Raw genomic sequence first — 10,896 nt, 5'->3', positions numbered from 1 at the left:
CGCAATATTTATGCAATTTTAAAAAGTGAAGTCACATGAAAATAGGGCTTCACTGGTAACAGTTACAAACATATAGTGTGTGATAAGCTTAAACCTTCAGGCGGTTTGTTACACGAACAAACGTTGAATTCATGTGTTTGCAGTACAGTGACTTTCATCAGGCTGTAAGTCTGTGAACTTGATTATTAATAGACTGTGAGTGATGTTTGCCGATTCAATAGGCGGGATGAATTATAGATGATATATGTGCTGGAAAATGTTTTCTCTAATCTCTGAACAAAACATTAGAGACCTCAAGAGCTGTAGTAGCCTGAGCTTCTTCCAGTCTGCACCAAGACATGCAGCCAAGAAGAAAGGAGACGGGCTGTCTGTCTAACATGCTCCACTGTCTCTCTCTATCTCTCTCACACACACACACACACACACACACACACACACACACACACACACACACACACACACAGAGATCAGTGGCGTGGCTCGGCCAGTTGTTCGGTGTATTTGGGACGTCTGTGTCTCAGTGTGGCTCTCGCAGTAAGTTCATTCACTCACTGAATTACACTCTTATTGTTCTTTTTATAGATGTGTCCTGTGACAAACGCTGTCGTGAAGCAGCTCTGATGAGGCTCTCAGTCTCACAGAGAGCTGTTCAAGCTGCGTTGCAGAGTTCATCCGTGTGCCAGGCAGGAAAGTATGATTATTGATTACAATTGCTGGAGGCCACATTGGTCATTTACTTAAGTAACAGTTGCAACACATCACTGTAAAGCTACAGCCTTTCACGTCTTGTATCCAAATTGTGTACTGACAAAGTGCACTTAAGAAAAAGTATACAGGTGGTAGAAGTAACATAGTGTGTGTGTGTGTGTGTGTGTGTGTGTGTGTGTGTGTGTGTGTGTGTGGGGGGGGCTCATTACTCATCATGAGTAATGAGCCTTTCAGAAGCAGCAGTTCAATGATGTTGCTGGTCCAGGAGACTGTATTGCATCACATTGTTTGGAATGTGATGCAATACAGTCTCCAGGAGCACAAACGTGTATTTAAGTATAGTACTCATTGTAACTTTCAGTTACTCACACAACTTCCCCTGTACTGTCAGCATGTCCCAAATCCTTACTACATAGTATTTCTATTCAGCATGTACAACATACTAATACAAAAAAAAAAATCTATTTACTTAATCATCTTGTACTGAAAGGAAATTCATTTCAGAATCGATTTATTTATGATTTGAAACGTAACTTTTAGTTTTCAAAGCGGTGAACAGATTCTCCCTTTTTCTGCGGATTGCATTGTGGAAGATAAGTGTCCATCGACAGCACACTCAAGAACTGGCTGCGGTCAAAATGTATTTTTTGCTTAGAAAGGTTCCCAGCTGAGTAAAATGAGCCAGACAGCCAGCCTCCCTCAGGCACTGGACGTTCCTTTACGACAGGAAAGGAGATAATGACGTCCCACAATTCATTGTGGCAGCAACATTTAAAAAGAAACAATATGCCCATTTTGCATTATTGACATTATTAGTGACAACTATTTTCTTTCACTTGTATTTTTATTTGTTTTAAAACATGTAAAAAAACAAGACTAAGAAATAAAAAGAACAATAAATATAGCGAACTACATCTATAATTAACATAAATAAATATTTCATACCACAAATGGAGTAGGAAGAAGTATTGGTGTATATATGGTCCTATCCCTTCTCCGTAGCTCCAACAGTGAACACAATATTTATCAGGTCAGCTTCTGTGACTGGTAGCTTGTATTCGGTTTTTTAAATTTAATTCAAACTTTGGTAATGAAGGAACATTTTTCATTGCGTTGTCCACGTTCAAGATAAGATAATCCTTTATTCGTCCCAGGGAGAGGAAATGAGAAGTGTTGCAGCTGCTGAGAGGATCGTGCAATAACAAGAAGCCTCAGTTCAAAAAAAAAGAAATAGGCCAATAAGAAATTGGCTAATTAAGCTGTAAAAAAAAAAAGCTCAGTAGACCGACTGAACGGTTGAATTCACATTCTTGCACATAGGAAATATGTACATTGAACAGAGTAATTGATATTGCACATTCGTGAGTTGTCAGTTTTGGTATGTGCGGTCGACTGGGAGCAGTGTTGATTGTAAAGTGTGACAGCAGCAGGAAGGAAGGAGCTGCGGTGTCTCTTCTTCACACACCGCGGGCGAAGCAGTCTGTCACTGAGGGAGCTGTTTATATAACCTGCATGAAGCAGCACAGGAAGAACAAAGATATCGTTAATGATATAAGTAGCAACAGTGTTTTTCCTCATTCAATATTACTGTGAAAAAGGTAGAATTCTAATACCACACTGTGAAAATACTCCACTACAAGTAAAAGTCCTCAGCAAAATATTCTTTTGTATCAAAAGTAAAAGTACTCATGGCACAGTCAAGTGTTCCCCGTCAGTATTCTACTATTACATATGATGTTATGATGTCTTTGTAATCTGTTGGGTAGTTTAATCTCCAGCAATGCAGCATTTTCTATGAGATCTTCACATGTTTGTCGTCAACATTTCATGAGCTCAGAGAAACAGCCCTGTATTCAGCTTTGAGACGATGCATTTTCCAGCTGATCCAAGAGGGTTTTAAATAGCTTTTTAGCTTAAGAAGAAGAAGAGTTTGATCAACGCATCAAAGAACACACAATCAGCTAATTTGGAGATAAATGCTTTTCACCGGAGAGGAAGGGGATGAAAAATTGGAATCTAAAAAAAGTAATTAAAGCTGTCAGACAGATGGAGTACAACATACAATATATGTCTCTGAGATGTAGTGGAGTAGAATTATAAAGTTGTGTGTGGAAATATTCAAGTACAAGTACCTACGTATGTACTTAACTTTCTCCGTCCATGTGAACGAGGCTGGACTGAGGGCTGGGAGGCAAGTCAAAAAAATATACGGGCCCCATGGGTTGTAAGATCATCGTAACTATATAGTCGGAAGTCAAACTTCTTTTGGTTCATGAGCCACTGAGCAACCTTCATTGCAAAGAATCGGGAGCCGCCTTCAACACCGTATCCAGTTCTTGTTATCATCGTCATAAACAATGGCGGCTCCTGAAGAGGTTAGCGTAGATGCTGCATTGGCTTGAGAACATTTCTTCATTGAAAACAATCACACTGAAGGCTCTCCTCCCCACTGGCTTCAGTAAGAGTTTGATTGACGGGTTGCTCATCCAATCACCTGCCACATGTTTGTTTTTGTCTGCCCTATAATAACAAACAGTTCCCGACGACGGCTTCTCAGATGGTTCTGTGTGACAAAGCGTCTGGCGGGTCGGGTTAACACACACCTCCCTCGCCAAAGGTTGCAGATCAATTGATGGATGTTGGACGTCATGATGTTATTGGTTGAAATAGTTTGGTGCTAGTTTACGCTCGTACACTTCGTATTTTGTTTTACAGGAGGAAAGTGTGAATGGATATTGTACTTTGTTGATATTTTGTATAAAAGAAATGGCATATATTATTAAATATGTGCACAATATGACCGGGGATGTGATCTAAAAGGGTTTAAAAAAAAAAAAAGCCCTTTTTCCATTTCATCTTGACTTTAAGCACAGTCTTGTCACCTCAGCTCTGCAGTAGATTTCTCTTGCACACTGTGTGTTGAGCACAAGGTTGCTTCTCTCTGCTGGTGGGCCTTTGTCTCCCCCCCACCAGTCCCTCCTATCCATCCATCTGTGCTCTCCTCTGTGTGTTCCAGCCATACTGTGGTTTGAAATGTTTTCTGCCTCTTAATGAGCCAATTGTTCTTGTGTTTTGTTCCCCCTCGGGGAGCGTCGTGTAGTTAACAACATTCTGCTCACAACCATTTTAAAACATTCACTGCACCGGGGAGGGATCGGGGCCAACAAAACAATAATGCCTCGGAGCATGTACAAAATGAAAAATGTGTTAATGGCAGGCGCGCCGGCGAAGTGACGGAGCATTCTTTTCCCGTCAATTAGACCTCGGTTATTCAAAAGCAATTTGCAACTCCCCGCAGAGTAAAATGTGTGCCTTCTCCCCGGCCTTAGTGTATGATTGTTCAAGTGATGTGTTCATTCCATCTCTTTGTGTGCGTCCTACTTTGAGGCATAGAAATTGTATTGAGGTTAGAGACGAGCCACTGTGCTCTATCCACATGGCCGTCTTCAAGAGAAGAGAAGAAAAGTGCAGTTCTGCTTTGAGTTGTGTGTTTCTTTTCTGCGTGCGCTCATGACCGTGAACAAGGGGTATTGATACAGCTGGCATTCAACACCCTGATTAATTGCCATGGCATTTGGCTGTTCTCTGTAAATGCCACATCCCATGCTGAGTGCTTGGTTAATAGATGTCTGCCCATTGCAGGCCCAGCGTCGGCCTTTCCTCGCCTTCTTTCTTCCTCTCTTTTCCTCTGGCCTCTCCTCCGCCTCTGCTTCATAAAAAGGTTAGCGGTGCTTTATCGGAGGGAATGAGTGGAATGATCCCATACAGATCAGACGTCCACGCTCGGGGGCAGTTTTGTCCAGAGAGAGCTTGCCGTACAAAGAGTCGGCCTCCTCTCTCACTCTTTTGCTGGCAGCACCAGTTCAAAAGTATCTCGTGTTTACGTCCTCGCCCTTCTTCTCTTTAATCTACACCAAATGTTTCATGATAAGAGCTGGGAAAGCACTCTACCTTCAAGTGTGTATACCCCGAAGACCCAATTTCGGCTTGTCTACATCTCTTAAAAAAAAAAAAGAAGATATGAATAATTAGCTTTCACCCCGAAGTGGATTAGTTTGCTCTATCTTAATGAGGTTTGCCATGTCAGAGGGAACAGTTCAGAGCCTGCATGCTAAACAGACTGGAATTGGAATAGAGTATTAGCTCCTTAACTGCAAAAAATACCTCTCTCTCTCCCCAGCTCTAATTCCAACACTGCCACGCAATTACCCTCATACACAATTTAATCTTGTCACTTCCAAATGGGAATAGAAGAGCAAGCAGAGGAGAAATCATTCTGTTTTTGTTTTTTTTCCTTTTTGGAAAAAGTCATTCCAAAATCTAATTAACTGAGGGAAAAAAAAACATGTCACCAGTTTGACTGGAAACATCGAACGTTATGCAAATGGGCCTGAGTATTGTGGAATGTGATTTGACAGAATCTCATTGTGGATGGTGCGAGGCCAGATGGAGGGATTACTCAGCCGTATCTGAGTGGAGGGAAACGGGAAGCGATGAGCCTGGTAATTTATTGTGTTGGTATTTGTCCTGTATGACTTAAGACAGCTCATTAAGGGACGAGGTGTCACCCAGCAGGACAGAAAGACAGACAGGAGCGTTGCTCTAATGGGCTTTCCTCTATTCTGCCTGCATCAGCTCTTTTCTGACTTTTGCGCTGCCGGCTTAATCTTTTGACTTTTTTTTTTAATATGAGGTGCCGAATGAGATTTTACACAATTCATCATTTTGCTCCTCACAGGGGAGAGGGAGATGCTATTGCATCCTCCCACTTGTCTTCAGTCTGCTTACAGTGCTGTTTCAGGGCAGCCATGGCGAGATGGCTGAGATAAGGAGAGGAGGTGTGTCTTACATTTCTTTTCGGAAACGGTGGAGAGACGACGTGTTGTGACAGTCTGTTGTAGCCGCCTGGTGTTACTGGAGAGTGGTCCATATGCTGCCAGAGCACTGAAACGCCATTACCATTTGTTTCAGCAGAGCACACTCAATTAAGTGACCCAAATCTAATCCTCATACATCCAACAACCTCGTACACAAAACCTCCTCACTTAAGAGAGCTTTTTGCTTTTTCTTTCAGCCAGGAGACAGCTCGTTGCCTCCGCATATGAAACGAGTGAAAGTCAGTTATTTTTGTCACGTAATTTGTGTTCTTCAGTAACTGCACTTCCGAAGTTATTTGAACAAAAATGACAATATTTACTTAAACCTATAACTAAGTAGGTTTTTTGTCGAAACCCAACAGTTTTTTTCCTGTGAAAGCAGAAGTTTATTTCGAAAAACGTAAATTGACACGCGTTGCTGTCTTTCGTAGGAAAACTCGTTGGAGAAATGAGGTGGAACTTTTCGTAGGATATCATAAGAACTGATGTATGAGGATACGTTTGTGATGAAATCATATACTGAGAAATCACGACGCACAATAATGTCTAAATTGATGATAATAATAAGCACATATTAACTCAAATCTCTCAGAAAAGTTGATTTGATAAGAATTCTGTTTTTGGGAATAACCCAGTGTAGTTAAACCAAACTGTCATCTTAATCTGATGACTCTGTAGCATGCAATATACACACACACACACACACACACACACACACTGAAGACCCTCTCTGGAGTAGCACTTGAGATGGAGATGTATTTCTTGGCCATGTTACATGAACTCTGTGTTAGCATGCCGGATGTGTTTCCATTCTCGTACCCGACAACGGCGGTTGAAACGCCGACACTTCGTCCTTTCCTCATTTCTCTCACACAGAATGAGAACGTGACTCCGCTGATGTCGCCTGCTTTTTAGCAGGTGGTTTTAGAGCTGCCGCCGTCTGTGCAACTCGCAGTGCCGCACACTTCTTCCACTCGGCTGCGTGCCTCTGTTTGAGATGCTGGAATAAATTAGTCGTGTTGTTGCTTTTAGTTGCCACAGACTACAGAAAAGCTGTGAAGCGGACAGTGTTTTGCATTGGGTTGCTGAAGGGGGCCGTGCCTTTTGTGGGAACAAAATCCTCACTTTTTTTAACACATGCAGAGAATTTGCGTGTTTACTGTTTACTGTTTACCCTAATTACCAAAGTTTAAGTAAAAGTCTTCATTTTTATCTTCCTGAACAGTGCATTTACATAAATTGATTCATGGCCCAGCTCTAGTTTATAATAAAAAAATCTTTCTGTACAGTATAGTACAAAAGTAAACATGCTCACACATTATGAGAATGTAGCGGTGACCTTTGGTTGTGATGTCAGTCCCGACACCAGGCTCTTCAGGAGCCCTCCTCACACCCCGACGGCTCCTAATTGCACGTCAGCGAGTGTTTGTTTGCCGACACAGACGGCCATACAGAAAAGAAGCGAAGTCCACTCTGATACAAACAAGTAATTAATTATTGAGGACACCAAACACGGCTGCGTACTAATCTTCACAGCCGTGTAAAGCTCCACCATTTATAATTCAGGCCTCTCTTCTCTCTCTCCGGTGAGTGCCGACGTTGGACGGCTGCACTTGAGGGCACTTGAAACTTCCAACTGGGTCTCAAGGTGTGACTTTTCAGTGAGGGTCCTGTGTGACTGTGTGCATTATGTGCTGGATGCAGAAGTACAAGGTATTCTTGTGGCGATCAATGTTAAAATAAACAAAAAGTTGAACGTGTGCACCAAGCAAGTTCACACAGATGTATTTGACAAATTCACCGGTGTTTCACAGTAATTTAACTCCTCCGTGTAGCCGCCCTCACCACGTTTTTAAAGTGATTACAAATGTATTTGTGCTAAAAACACAGGAGTGCCTTGTTAGACAAACCCACAAGCGCTTCTTATTTAATATGTGTGGCAGATATTACACTGAGAGCTGTACATTAGGAATGCAAATAACACGATGTCAAAGGAGTTTTAGTTAATTAGCTGGATGTGTGATGCTGGCTCTGGCGGCTTGTGTTCCTCGGGACCGCAGACCTCAGCGGGGGGGGGGGGTCGCTCTTTGATCTGTGGATCCCACGGTCTGCTAACGGTTCCCCAACCTCTGCAATGCCTGCTGCGCATGGACAGATGGGAGCGAAGTGTGTGTGGGTGCACCTTTGTGCATGTGACGGATCCAATCTGTTCTGTTGTTTTTACAGCCTCTTCCTTTACTGTGATTAATGACCGGGCATATAAAGTTGAATACACTTTACAAGTTTGAGCAATGATAGTTGATGTTACTGTGATACTTAAATCTTTCTTCTTCAACACAGAGACAAATATATGCTCGCACTATGTTAGATGGTTTCATTCCTTTCAGCAAAGATTCAGTAAATCATAAAATATCCCAGTATGCTAAAGATTGGATTCAACTGAATTTCACTTTTCATTCTTCCGAAAGAAGAAGGTATTAGAAGGAACACATAGACATTACAACGAAGGCTGACATTGATTTCCAAAGACACTGGCTCAGTACGTGCAGGAACATGAGGAACAGAAACGACGCACAGTTTTCTGCATCACCGTTTCAATGAAAACAACGCGATATTAATGAGGTATCGCCATCTTTTTCTAACCAGTACAGTTGTCTGTGCAGCCTCAAAGTGATGCATATGTTTTTTTTCACCCTACTGCTCAGTGGTTGATATATTCCTTCCAGGCCTGAGTACACCTCCCCCTGCTGGCTGATCATCAAACAACATGGGTTCCTTGAGTGATGCTGGCAGGGTGTCCCAAATCTAATTACTGTGTGCTAATACACCACGTACTCACTTTGACAGCACACTGTTTTGGTAGATAGAGTACTCAAGAAATCAATGTCGTGTACTGATTTGTACTAACAAGAAATGAAACAAGCTTTGTGTGTCAACGAAGCCGCAGCTTGGGTCCAAAATTTAAAAAACCAAAACTTGCACTTTGAAATCTCCAGACTGTCGTACAATTAACGAGGATGATGGCTTCCTCACAGTTACGCTTTTGGAGATTTCATATTTCATTGCAAAGCTTTTAGTCGGAGACTAGTTCGGTCTGAAAAACGTCTAACAAAAAGCTTAGCAATTCAATTTGAAATCTGCGGTGTCGGAAACTTTGGAGAAGCCTCTATTCTTTTTAATTGTGCCATTCAGAGTTGTGGGGCACTCATGAATGAATTATAACATCACCTCAGGATATGGAACCAACTGCTGGAAAAACGATGGTTTCTCCTAACTGTCTGATTAACGATTCGCATTTTCAATGGGAGCGTGTGATGTGACGGTGACAGGAAGGATGAGATAAATAAGAGGAGAATACATTGGACATGACAGGCCGCTGTGTGGTGTGCATCATTCCCAGGATGTAATGATGTCGGACTATTCCACTCATTTATGTCTGGCATTCACGAGCGAGGAAACGTGGTCCAGGAACAATGAGCACAGCTGCAGAATGAGACTCATTCGACTATTTGCATTTGTAAATAGCCAAGAAAGCCGTCCTCTGGACATGTGTTTGTGTCTGGTCATTGTATTTGAATACACACAGGAGACATGTTTTTATTAAGTTTGAGTCTATGAGCAGGAGGATGAGGCATGTGGCTGTCTGCCTCTGAAGCCACATGCTCGGAGGCTCTACCTGCAGTAGCTGCTGGACTATGTTCAGGAGAGTTGTTTCATGGTACCAGGACTTCGATCATCCCCGGTTCTGTCAGTTCCGTGTCCTTGAGTCTCCACGTTTTCAGCTCCTGGGCTTTTCATCACGGCTTCTCTCTCTGTTCCTCTGTTTCTCTTCCTAATGTAGCCATGGTGATGTCGAGCTGTCTCTGCACAGGACCCACGTGCACATTCGCCCAGGGAATCGCAGAATGGATGGAGTGCAGGGGATGCGTGGTGGTGGTTGACTAGTAGCCCAAACCAAGACAATTATAGGAGGAGTGCTCTTGTAGATAGAGAGGGCTGGCGAGGAGGAGAAGACAGTGAGGGGTTTTGCCTCATTTGCACTAGAGTCCTCTCCTCTTGACGCAGCCAGCTGACGGGATATTTTTATCAGCCTGGCACACACGGTGCAAAAAAAAGGAACAAATTAATTTGTGGAAGAAAAGCACTCCCAGACAAGGACAAGATCTCAGCATGATAAGGCATAGCTGTCTTTCAGCGCTATCGGAATAGAAATCCTTCGTTCTTATTTATGCACCTGCCTCGACACTATCATGCTCAAGGCCTCACCCATTTGTGTCCAATGAAGCAGAAAACCGAAAAGCTAAAAATGTGCACCCCGAGGTCTGGACCTGCCTACAAAGTGCACACGTGTCTCTCTGTCGGCATGCAGACATTTGTATTATTTTAGCGCATCTTGTTTTTTTCAATCTTTGTCTTTCTTTCTTTGACGATATCATCCTGTAGTTTACATACAGAGACCTTTCCCTGCTCATATACACCGGTTTGATGGAGGCTACATCTGTCGATGTTAAACCCAATTAGAGGCAGGGTATGACTCATCTTAAATGTGCGTGAGAGCGAGCGAGAGAGACAGAGTGGGAGCATGAATAAAGCATGTCCTAAAGTGGTGTCACTGGGCTGCTGTGTTGGCATGTCGGCACCGCTCTGGAAAAACATGGCCGTCTCTGGGGCATTGTCTGTAATCCGGCATGTTGGAGCAGCTTGATGGCTTCTTTATGTAAGCAGTCCCAGAGTCTCAGACATCATCTGATATGCTTACAGCGGAGAAATAAATAATTTCCCATCAGTATATTTTGTTTCAGGATGATTATGAATTGCATTAGAACAGGCTTAAGCCATGCTTACAAAGGGCTCATGGTTCCAATTGGCTTGAATGACAATACTTTTTTTTTAGGATTAGGATTAGTGTTGAATGCACCTGACGTTACAGCAGGAAAGATAATTGTCTTTATCTTCAAATGCCATGCAAATCCCCCGCTCTGAATAGTTTGTTCTGCATAAGCATTGAGACGGCTGGAAAAAAATTACCGTCTGACTTTCTCAAAGCAGCATGTTTTCATCTCTTTGCAGTGACACAAATGCCGTAGTGTGCCATGCTGACAGATGGATGATCCATTGCAGACGTTGTAATTGAAAACAGAGGTGGGGGGAGGAGGGGGTTGACAATTAATCTCTCGTTCGCTCCCTGCTTCAAATTTCCACGGAGAACCACCTCGAAAATGCAGATAATAGATAAGCGTGTTATTGATTGGATGGGCTGGGACGAGAGGTGAGGAGGTGCAGAGGTTCTCCTTCACTAATCTCTCTGGCT

At 42.8% G+C, this 10,896-nt stretch overlaps 1 protein-coding gene across 3 annotated transcripts in view; it reads left to right on the top strand.

The window, feature by feature from the left end:
• Positions 1-600: 600 nt before the first annotated feature.
• The window catches only part of sulf2a (sulfatase 2a), a 43,391-nt gene continuing 33,095 nt past the window's right edge, over positions 601-10,896 (top strand). For all 3 annotated transcript variants that reach the window (XM_079265780.1, XM_079265781.1, XM_079265778.1), the window contains exon 1: positions 601-691. The gene's annotated coding sequence lies outside the window, so the exon portion shown is untranslated. The remainder of the gene's footprint in view (positions 692-10,896) is intronic.

The sequence above is a fragment of the Melanostigma gelatinosum genome (genome assembly GCF_949748355.1).
Source record: "Melanostigma gelatinosum genome assembly, chromosome: 3".
Classification (NCBI taxonomy): domain Eukaryota; kingdom Metazoa; phylum Chordata; class Actinopteri; order Perciformes; family Zoarcidae; genus Melanostigma; species Melanostigma gelatinosum.
The sequence above is the reverse complement of the archived record's forward strand: the minus strand, read 5'-3'. Positions and strand labels throughout refer to the sequence as shown.